The following is a 10,849-nucleotide window of genomic DNA, read 5'->3' as shown; positions in this document are numbered from 1 at the left end:
GGTTGGTGGTTTGAGGCCACACCGGGACGGAGCGTTTGTTGTTCTCGTTTCTAGGCTGCAAAGATGCGTGTTTTTAATGGTGTCAGGAAAATGTTTCCCAAACGGAAATCTTTTCCACTGAGGAAGCACAAAGGGATTTCTGAATTGATTGAATTTCTAACGTAAAGGACTGCGGATGCTGACAGTCCGAGACAGAAAGCGAAACTGCTGGAGCAACTCAGTAGGTTTGGCTGTACCTGGATGAGGAAAAAAAAAGTTCTGAAATGTTGTCTCTGATTCTCTTTCGACAGTGGTTCTGTATTGGTGGGCCTAATAGCGAATGCGATGGACATGAAATCCATTGCGGTTTCCCCACGCAGGTGTGAACCCTGCCGACTACAGTTGAGAACTGTCGTCAAAAAGAAAGGGAGATTGCTCCACGGCTTTTTTAAAGATGCAAATCAGTGGAGGAGTTGGAATATTTCAATCACATTGGGACTGATCGGGAATCTGCAACCCACTGCCTGTCAGGGTGGAACAAGCAGATATCCACAGAGCTGCTTTTGAGGATATGAGCCAAGTGTTTGGAAATGAGACTAGAACAGTGAGGGGCGTGAAGTCGTGGTCGAAATGAAGCAGGCACCTGAGGACAAAGGTGTTTTATTTCCCAATGAAAGATACTGCTTCACAAAGTTGGGACAATGGAAGGGAAGCAGTGACGGTGATTATCTTTGGCTGTTCCTCTTGTGAATGTTCTCATTGCTGCGCATGTCCGTGTTAACGTCAGAACTCTGCAACCTGGCGGCGTCAGGTACGCACAGGGCCGGGGCGCAATGGATGACGCATCTGACTCCACCTACCTGTTTGAAATGCAGCTCACAGCTTCTTCACACACCCCAATTAATCTTTCTCATTGTCCTGAAGCCGGCATACGGTTTGAATTCCCGATCTGCGGGAATGGGAATCTTTTCACTGTCTCGCGTCAGTAAGTGTCCCTGAGAACATCAGAGTGACGTCACAGCGCTGTCAGAGGAGGGGAAGCTGAAAGAGCCCCACACGCTGCTCATGGACACATTTCACTTTCCCCAACTCACCGCCCCAACCACTGCGGCTTCTGGGGGTGGTAAAAAGTCCCAAGTTCCGAAGCGACTGGTTTAGTACAGAGATGAAAAACGGTATTGAGAGGCATTTTTGGTTATGTGTGAACAGGTGAGACTTGAGGCCAAAGCTTTTATGTTTTAGAAGTGACCTCTACAATGAAAGGGGAGTGGTCAGTCCTGAAAGCTGAAGTCTTGTTTGGGTGAGTTAAGCAGTGGGCTGTCTGGAGAAAGGCTGCTAATACTGTCTCCTTCTGCCCTTCTAACTTCAACTGTAAGCCTCTGTTTCAGTTTTACTTTGTTTAAGGGTTTTTTTTTGGTACTGTTGTGTTCCAGCATTGTGAAGAGTGTGAAGAGTTTCTCCACAACTTGTACTGTACTTAATAAAGTTTGGTTGTTCACAGAAGTTGGCGTATTGCAGTGTAAGAAGCTCAAGCAAAAGAACTTAACAAAGGAACCTAAGGGATAAGTCTTTCATGCAGAAAGTGGCGTGTTTAAGGAAAGAGCTATCAGAGGAAGTGGTGGGTGCTGGTACAATTATGACATTAAAAGGCATCTGGATGGGTATACGATTAGGAAGGATTTAGACGATATGGGCCAGATGCTGGCAAATCAGCCGAGATTAGGTCAGGTTATCTAGTTGGCACGGATGAATTAGACCAAAGGGTCTGTTTCTGTGCTACATATCTTTATCAGTCTGGCTTGCCACTAACATTTGCCACATCTATATGTACACTTTCTCTCTGGTGTCAGTGTCAATGCCTTGATGTCTCATTCTTAACCGGACTGGCAGTGATGATTTTTGTAATCTTTTCTTACAGACTATCTTGAAGACAGAAGTTTCAAAGTCAACAGATAAAGGGCTCAAGTCCAAAATGTTGATTTTCCTGCTTATCTGATGCTGCTTGCTGTGCTGCGCTTTTCCAGCGACGCATTTTTTGACTCTGAATCTCCAGCGTCTCCATTCCTCACTTTCACGTCAATGTCTGACAGTCACTCAATCCATCAGGACCGCAACAATTTTCAACTATGATTCTGTGAGAAGGAGCAAAGCTTTCTTTTTGCTTCCTGTTTGAGTACGGGGGGACTGGTTGAAAGACCCGACTGTTGCAGCGCACTAAGTGTGGAGCCTGAAACAACTCTACTGCCTGGAAAGAAGAATTCACGGCGGGGTTGTACACGTGTGTGTGTGTGTGTGCGCAGCTGAAGCTTCGGCCATGGAGAAACCCGAGGCAACACTCCCCGTTGAGAAACCATGGAAGTGTGGCAACTGCGGGAAGGGGTTCCGTGTCCCATCTGTGGTGGCGGCTCATCAGTGCAATCACACTGGAAAGAGGCCGTTCTCCTGCCCCGAGCGGGCGAAGGGCTTTACTTGCTCCTGTGTCCTGCTGGTCCACCAGCATATACAGACTGGTGAGAGGACGTTTTACTGCTCCGTGTGCGGGAAAGGGTTCACTTGTGTGGACAACCTCCAGACCCACCAGCGAATCCATGCAGGGGAGAGGCTTTTCAGTTGCCACGAGTGCGGGAAAGCCTTTAGCAATTCCTCCGACCTGCTGAAGCACCAGCGAGTCCACACGGGGGAGAGGCCATTCAGCTGCCCAGAGTGCGGCAAACTTAATTGTCCTTTTGTCATGAGGTTATTAAGCACTTAGCTCATTGGTCTCAGGAAACAACTTGTTGTTTTGCGTCCTTCTTCCCAGGGATGGGTAACTACCAGAAATTAGGCCATTCAGCCCATTGAGTCTGCTCCACTATTCAATCATGGCTGATATGTTTCTCAACTCAATTCTCCCCGTAACCCTTGATACGTAAGAATGATTGAATGGTGGAGCAGACTCAATGAGCTGAATGGCCTCATTTCTGCTTCTGAGGTCTTCTGATGTAGCAGTTTCTCAGTGGCCCTTTTGTTTCTTGGTCCAGAAAGAGTTACTGCTGACTCAGGGAGTTTGGAAAGTTCTGGAGTTTACAGGACCACACCACATTCCTCTCTGCCTCCTCCCGAGATACTGGCAATTCCCAAGATCCCTTGGTATCCCTGAAAACAATCGAGGTATCTGTAAATCTCTGCTGCTACTCAGGAACAGAAAGATTATGGGGAGAGACTATGGAGTTCTACTCCAGGATTCTCTCAAGGTAAACTTACAGGTTGAGTCAGTGGTTAGGAAGGCAAATGCAATGAAGGCATTTATTTTGATCAGACTTGAATATAAAAGCAGGGATGTACTTCTGAGGCTCTGTGAGGCTCCAGTCAGGCCACAATTGGAGTACTGTATGTAGATTTGGGCCTCATATCTCAGGAAGGATGTCTGGCCCTGGAACATGTTCAGAGGAGGTTCACAAGAATGGTCCAGGAATGAAAAATTTAACATATGAAGAACATTAGAGGACTCTAGGTTTATACTTCATGGAGTTCAGAAGGATGAGAGGGGATCGAATTGAAACCTACAGAATAATGAACGGCGTGGATGTTGGGAATATGTTTCCATTGGTAGGAAAGACTAGAAACTGAGGGCTCAGCTTTCGCGTCAAGGGAAGACCTTTTAGAACAGAGGGGAGAGAAACTTCTTAAACCAGAGTGTGGTGAATCTATGGAATTCACCGCCACAGAAGGCTGCGGAGGCCAAGTTACTGAGTATATTTAAGACTGAGATAGATAGGTTCTTGAGTATCAAGGGGATTAAGGGTTACGGGGAGAATGGGGTTGAGAAACGTATCAGCCATGATTGAATGGCGAAGCAGATTCAATGGGCTGAATGGCCTAATTTCTGCTCCACTTGTCTTATGATATGCTGATGTGTGGAGGGGTGAGGAGGGGGGAAAAAAGAGATGAAGAGAGAAAGACAGTTAAAGTGAAGCTCGATAGTGATGAAGAAAATATAAGAATTGTATGATAAATGGCAGAACACATCGGAGCACTGGCATACAGAGGGATCTGGGCATATAGATCCGTGGAAGTGGTAATGCAGGTGGGCATGGTGGTCAAGAAGGCACACAGCATGCTTCCTTGAGTGTAAGAGTTACGTTACAGCTCTTTATTCTGACCACATTCGGAATATTGTGTGCAGTTCTGGTCACGGTGCTACTGGAAGGATGTGGGTGGTCTGGCAGAGGGTACAGACAAGGTTCACCAGGACATTGTCTAGTCTGGAGGGCTCTCGTTATGAGCAGAGGAGGCATAAACCTGGATTGTTTTCTTTGGAAAAACAGAGGCTGAGAGGAGACCTCGACAAAATGCTGAGATACACAGATTGGCTGGACAGGGGTGGCAGGGTAGCTCAGTGGTTCGCACTGACGCCTCACAGTGCCAAAGCCCTGCGTTCGATTTTAGTCTCAGGCAACTATCTGTGTGGAGTTGGCACATTGTCCCTGCACCCCACCTCCCGTGTCTGTGTGGGCTTCCTCCGGGTGCTCGGGCTTCCTCCTACAATCCAAACTTGTACAGGTTAGGGTGGATTAGCGATGCTAAATTACCCATAGCGTCCAGGGAGAGGCAGGTTAAGTTGGATTGTCTGTATGTAAATTGCCCCAATGTTCAGGGATGTGTAAGTTCGGTGCATTAGTCAGGAGTAAATGTAGATAATAGGGGTAAGGGAACGGGTCTCTATGTGTTAATCTTTGGAGGGCCGGTGTTGACTTGTTGGGCTGAATGGTCTGTTTCCACGCTGGAGGGATTCTGTGATAGTCAGAGGCGTTTTTTCCCTCCAGGGTGGAAAGGTCAACTAAAAGAGGGTACAGGTTCAAGGTGAAAGGGGGACTGTTTGGGGGAGAAGTGGTGGGGGTGAGGAATTTACACAGAGGGGTGGTGGGTTTCTGGAACGCACTGCCAGTGGAGGTAATGGAAGCAGGCATCTTAACAATGTTTAAGGTGTATCTTGATAGACACATGTAGGGGAGGTGAACAGAGGAACAGAAACCACACATGGGCAATAAATAGCAGGTCTAAGTAAGAATTAAGAATTAGCACAGGCTTGAGGGTGTGTGTGTGCCTAAACCAAGTGAGAAGAGCCTGTGACTGTGCTGTATTGTATTGATACAGCTTTCCCCCACTATTTGAAAGTAGAGCGTTCCTTTCATAAGCCGAAATGGGCCTAAAGCGAAGAAGCAATTACCATGAATTAATTTATATTATGCCTTTCTTTGTAAAAGTGACAATCCTCTTCGGATTTCTTTCGGTTTGTGAGAACAGGTATTAATGTAGGTCTTTTGTAAAAGTGAAGTAGTGTAAAGTGACTTTCGAAAAGTGGGGGATACCCTTATGCAGATGGAAGGGAGATGGGGGAGCAATGAAGAGGGGTGGATGGAGGCTCAGGTGGAGAATAAACACAGAGACCAATTGAGCCTGGCCCTGTGCTGGAGACTCAATGGGACAGAGACAAATGTATCTATTTCAGGTATACCTGCAGTATGCTCCATCCAGGATAAAAACAAAAATGTCCTTCATCTGCTTCAGCATACAGGGCAGATGAGCAGTTTCTCCACAATGTGGACTAGGAGGTGATGCGACTGAGTGAAGCCTTTCCTGTGCTGAATGCAGGTGATTGGCCGCTGCCCTGTGTATAAATGCTGATGAATATCAGGCAGGCGGGGAAGGGAAACCGTTCCTACACTCCCTGCATTTTCATGATTTCTCCGAGTGCAGGTGTCCTCGTATTTCTCCAGGTTCAACAATCAGTTGAAACTCGCTCACACTTGCAGCACAGGTGTGGTGTTACTGGTGAACTGGTAATTGGAGGACTCTCATTCAGTCTGTAAAGCATGTTCCAGTCACTACTCTGGTATGTGGGTATGTGAGACTCTGAGTTTCCAGTCACACTTACGTTAAAAACCTAACTAAGCAGACAGACCTTCTCCCCTTTGATTTCAAGGCCATCAATATCCAAGTCCTGGTGAATCAAGCGACTGTCAGACTTCGATGTGATGTTTGGTCTGAGATTTCTGCCTCCAAATTCTTCTCTTGTAATATTCCTGTGGAAAGAGATTGCAAAGGTCATCGCTGTCAGTCCACAATAGAAAATCAAAACACACAATTCTAGTTTCTGTGGAACATTCTTTCCTCTCTTAATACCCAAGATCTTTGTGCTGATCTTTATGTAAATGTATACAGCAGGGTAATGTGGTGGATTGCATACTCCATGAAGAGTCCACTCAAGTTGCTAAAATGGACATCTATCATGCGGTATTGACGTTCTTACTGAAGATACACAATATTCTGCTCTACAATATTACGAGCCCAGCAACAACTGCAAATCAGGCTTTGAGAGCTATAAACATTCCATCAAATATGTAACATATACCCCAGACTTATCTGTCTTATATTAACGCACGGTTGTCTTAAATCTGAGTCTTCTGGAAATGTAAGTTTTAAGTGTGACTTTTTGTAAAAGAAGCTGTCATTTTGGACTCCTTCCATGCCATACTGACTCTATTACTGGAAATACATCCATACTACACCAGGATTCATGGATCAATGACGTGAGGCTAATCTTTACCCTCTTATAATTTTCTGTTACATAAATGTTTCGACGAATGCCAACGCTTTTCACCAGTCATAGAGTCAGAGACATAAAGCACAGAAACAAATCCTTCAATCTAACTTGTCCATGCCAATCGGATATCCAAAATTAGTCTAGTTCCATTTGTCATCACTTGGTCCATATCCCTCTAAACCCTTCCTTTTCATATATCCATCCAGATGCCTCCACCACTTCCTCTGGCAGCTCATTCCATACACGCATCACCCTCTGCAAAAAATGGTTGACTGCAAGGTCCCTTTTAAATTTTTCCCCTCTCGCCCGAAACCTATGCCCTCTAGTTCTGCACTCCCCCTATCCCAGGGAAAAGACTTTGTCTATCCACCCCCCTCAAGTTTTTATGAACCTCTTTAAAAAAACACACACTCAGCCTGAGATGCTCTAGGGAAAACAGCCCCATCCTATTCAGCCTCTCCTTGTGGTTCAAACCCTCCTACCCTGGCAACAGCCTTGTGAATCTTTTCTGAATCCTTTCAAGTATCACAACATCCTTCCTCGAGAAGGGAGACCAGAATTGCACACAATATTTCAGAAGAAGCCGACTGAAACTGACTTTTGCAGAGTTTGCTCCCTGCTTGGATTCATACTCTCTGCCTCCCGTTGCTGCAAATGAACAGTGCTTTCCCCCCTTCTCTCTCCCTCCCAGGATAAGGAATGGAAAGGGGGAGACATTGCTTCATTCCCAGATTTTACCCAGAAGAGTCCCCCTACTGTCTGAATGCGCAAGTTGGACCATGAGCTTCTGAAGCTACTGCTGCTCCTCTCTTTCTCTGAATGAAGATTGAGCTTCACCCCAGACTGCAACTCCCTTCCTCTGTCCAAACATCTGTGAGCACAGCACATTTTTGTTGAAGTAAGGCATCTTTCCTGAATGTTACAATTAAAGGGGTGTCTTCCCCCTGATATTCAAAGGGATGGTAAGTCAGAGACGGGCCACGCCTTGTGTTGTGTGGCATTTGTGACAGTTGCAACAGGATGTCCCAACTTCAATGCTCAATTCAAAATTTGTGAGAAGGTTTGTAGCTCGGGTGCTCGTTGTGGTTCTGTTCGCCGAGCTGGGAATTTTTGTTGCAGACGTTTCATCCCCTGTCTAGGTGACATCCTTAGTGCTTGGGAGCCTCTCGTGAAGCGCTTCTGTGATGTTTCCTCCAGCATTTATAGTGGTTTGTCTCTGCCGCTTCCGGTTGTCAGTTCCAACTGTCCGCTGCATTTGCCGGTGTATTGGGTCCAGGTCAATGTGTTTGTTGATAGAATCTGTGGATGAGTGCCATGCCAGAGAACAGCCAGGGAATTCCTAAAGGCATGGCCTCTAGGCATTTTTACAGCGCCACATTTTTCAACTCTGGATCTGGGACAAGGTGTGGGGGTGGGTGGGGTGGGGGGAGGGGAAATAAAGAAACTGGTGAAATCTATATTGATCCTATGTAGTTAGTGGGTCCCAAAGCAGAAGACGAGGTGTTCTTCCTACAAGCGTCAGGTAGCTGGAGCTTGGAGGAGAGGCAGCCGAGGACTTGCATGTCCTTGACGGATTGGGAGGGGGGAGTTAAAGTGTTCAGCCACAAGGTGGTGGGGTCATTTAGTTTTGGCGTCTCAGAGCTGTTCCCTGAAATGTTCTGCAAGTTGGCGTCCAGACTCCCCAATGTGGCAGAGACCACATCGAGAGCAATGGACTTATAAATAAATCTTATAAACAAATTGCACAAATCTTAGCCTGCTAGAGTTATTTTCTTTAATTAAGTTAAAGAAAATTTTAATTAAATTGGGTGACTACATGAAACGGTTTGTTGGTCAAACTCACATCCTCCTCCTCAAATGAGACAATGCCATGAATATCAGTGAACTGCTTTTTTTGTTCGAACCACAAGTTCTTGATTTATTTTCACAACTTACTGATATTCACATCTGCACATTCAATGTCAAACTCTGACATCAGAAATGACATGATACCATTAATTTTTTCTTATAATAATCCAACAAACAAATTAATAACACAGTGAATACCAAGTCTCATTAATATGAAATTAAATTTGACCAAATAAAATGTAAAATCAGGATGGGAGATAACAAATGGGGGAAGGGCAGAAGGCAAGAAATGCAGCATCATAGAAGGTGCTCCTCCAGGGAGTGTATTTTACCAACTACAACTGCTCAATATAAACAAACACTCTGACATGATCCTCCGGTTTTAATGTAAACCATAGCCCCATACAGTAGGTACCATTTAAATAAGTTAATAGATACAACCCTTGACCAAATCCAGCCTCCAGCCGGACTCCCCGCTTCTTGGAGCTCGGACCTTCCTCCAGCTCCGGGTTGTTGAGCTCCTGGGCTCCGGCTGCCGCCGAAGAAGCCGCGGGCGCCGGCTCTCTCTCCTCCACCGCCGACATTTTTAATTTGTTTTCTCATTCACCCGGTAACCGTCACCTCCCCCTTCCCGGGCCCCGGGAATTACACACAAATAAACAATAAACCCCACCGGGGACTGCCTCCTTTTCTTCACAACTTTTGTTTGGAAAGTTCAGACTTTAATTTGAAATGTATTTTAAAGGTATTTTCTGAGGTAAACGATGCCTGTCTGCCCCCTCCCTCCGTCAGAAACCACCCGCTGAGTCGATGAGAAAACCGCAGCCGCGCGCCGCCATCTTTGTTTTTCTTCTTCTTTCCGTCTCCTCCTTCAGTGACGCTCGTCATCCGCGTCCCCCCCAATCAGAGCGCACCTTACTCCACCTGACCAATGGCAGCTGGCATTCCGTGTCGTGTTGGTCCCACCCTCGGTAAACTCTCTCTCCGATTAGTCGGTACCGACCACAAGCTTTGGGATTGGTGGGGAATTTCACAATCATGTCAGTGTATCCGCCCTTTTCATTCCCGTTCATTCTTTCAACAGCAGATGACCCAATTTACTGCAACGGGCTCTGGGGCTATAGTGGTAATGTCACATATTCAGGGAGAAGATGTGATTTTTAACGTTATCAACCAATTCAACTGTGGCACCTCCACATCCATTCATTCAACCGAAGAGGGCTCAATTTAGTGTAAAGGGCTCTGAGGGTATAATATTTGCATCCTATGTTAAGAAGAAACCTCTGCCCATTCATTCAATAGAAGAAGGCCTATTTGCTGCAGAGGTTTTTTTTTATGGCGCAGTGGTAGTGTCCCTACCTTCTTCGCTATGAGGATGCGTAATAACAAGTTTTTAGTCATAAGTCACATGACACCAGGTTATAGTCCAGCAGGTTTGTTTGGAGGGGATCTTACAGAAATATATTAAATTATGAAAGAAATAGAAGTATGATGTTGCATTGGTAGGTGAGACTAAGATAAAAGCGCATGGCCTCAAGATTAGACGAAGCAGGTTGAAAACTGAACGGAGAAGAAACTTCTTCACCCAGCGGGTTGTTAATCTATGGAATTCCTTGCCCAGGAAGTATTTAACATTACTTCAGCAATTACTAGAAGCAGTAGATAATTCTTTTATTTTTCAAAAACGTAAGGGATATGGTGAAAACGCAGGTAAGTGCAGCATAGTCCACGAAAAGATTAGTCATGATCTTATTGAGTGGTGGAGCGGGCCAGAAGGCCGATTCTTGCTCCTAGTTCTTATGCTCTTATGTTGAAATCACAAGCTTTTGGGAGTGTAGTCACTTCAGTAGATGAAGTCATGAAAAAACAAGTGCAGGAAAGAGAATTTAGATAAATGAAAGACAGAGCATCTCAACGGTCAATTACTTACTCCCATTCCTATTTCTGATTATCTTACTACACAGCAAGTTGTGTGTTTTCCAAACATTAATTTTATTTCCATTGTTTAAAATCAAATATTTAAGATGAACAGTTTGTTTGTCCTCACTTGGACACACTGTGAATATCATAAACCCTCTCATGAGATATCATAGGAACAATTCATAAACTAGATTTGTCACTGAGTCACTCAAGTAGATACTAGAAAGGAGAAAAAATCCCAACATGTGCAGGATGCTAACGAAAAGTTAGCAACCTGAAATGGTAACAGAAGCAAGTGAACAGCCCCAAATCAGGAAACTCATTTTCTGACATCCACTACAGTACCTTGTACTATTCTTCACTAAACACTGCAATTGCTTTCCTTTTCAGTTTAATGATCCATAATTGAATCCGACTCCAACACACTCTCTGGCAGACAGTTCCAGAGGTCAAAGTATTAACGAAGTAAGTTTTGGATCCATCCCAAAGACAATTCCAATGGACTTTTGCTTCCAA

The sequence above is a fragment of the Chiloscyllium plagiosum genome, unplaced genomic scaffold, assembly GCF_037043375.1.
Source record: "Chiloscyllium plagiosum isolate Xiang-an unplaced genomic scaffold, Cpla_swu_hap1 HiC_scaffold_27, whole genome shotgun sequence".
NCBI classification, from domain to species: Eukaryota; Metazoa; Chordata; class Chondrichthyes; order Orectolobiformes; family Hemiscylliidae; genus Chiloscyllium; species Chiloscyllium plagiosum.
This window is presented reverse-complemented; position numbering follows the sequence as displayed.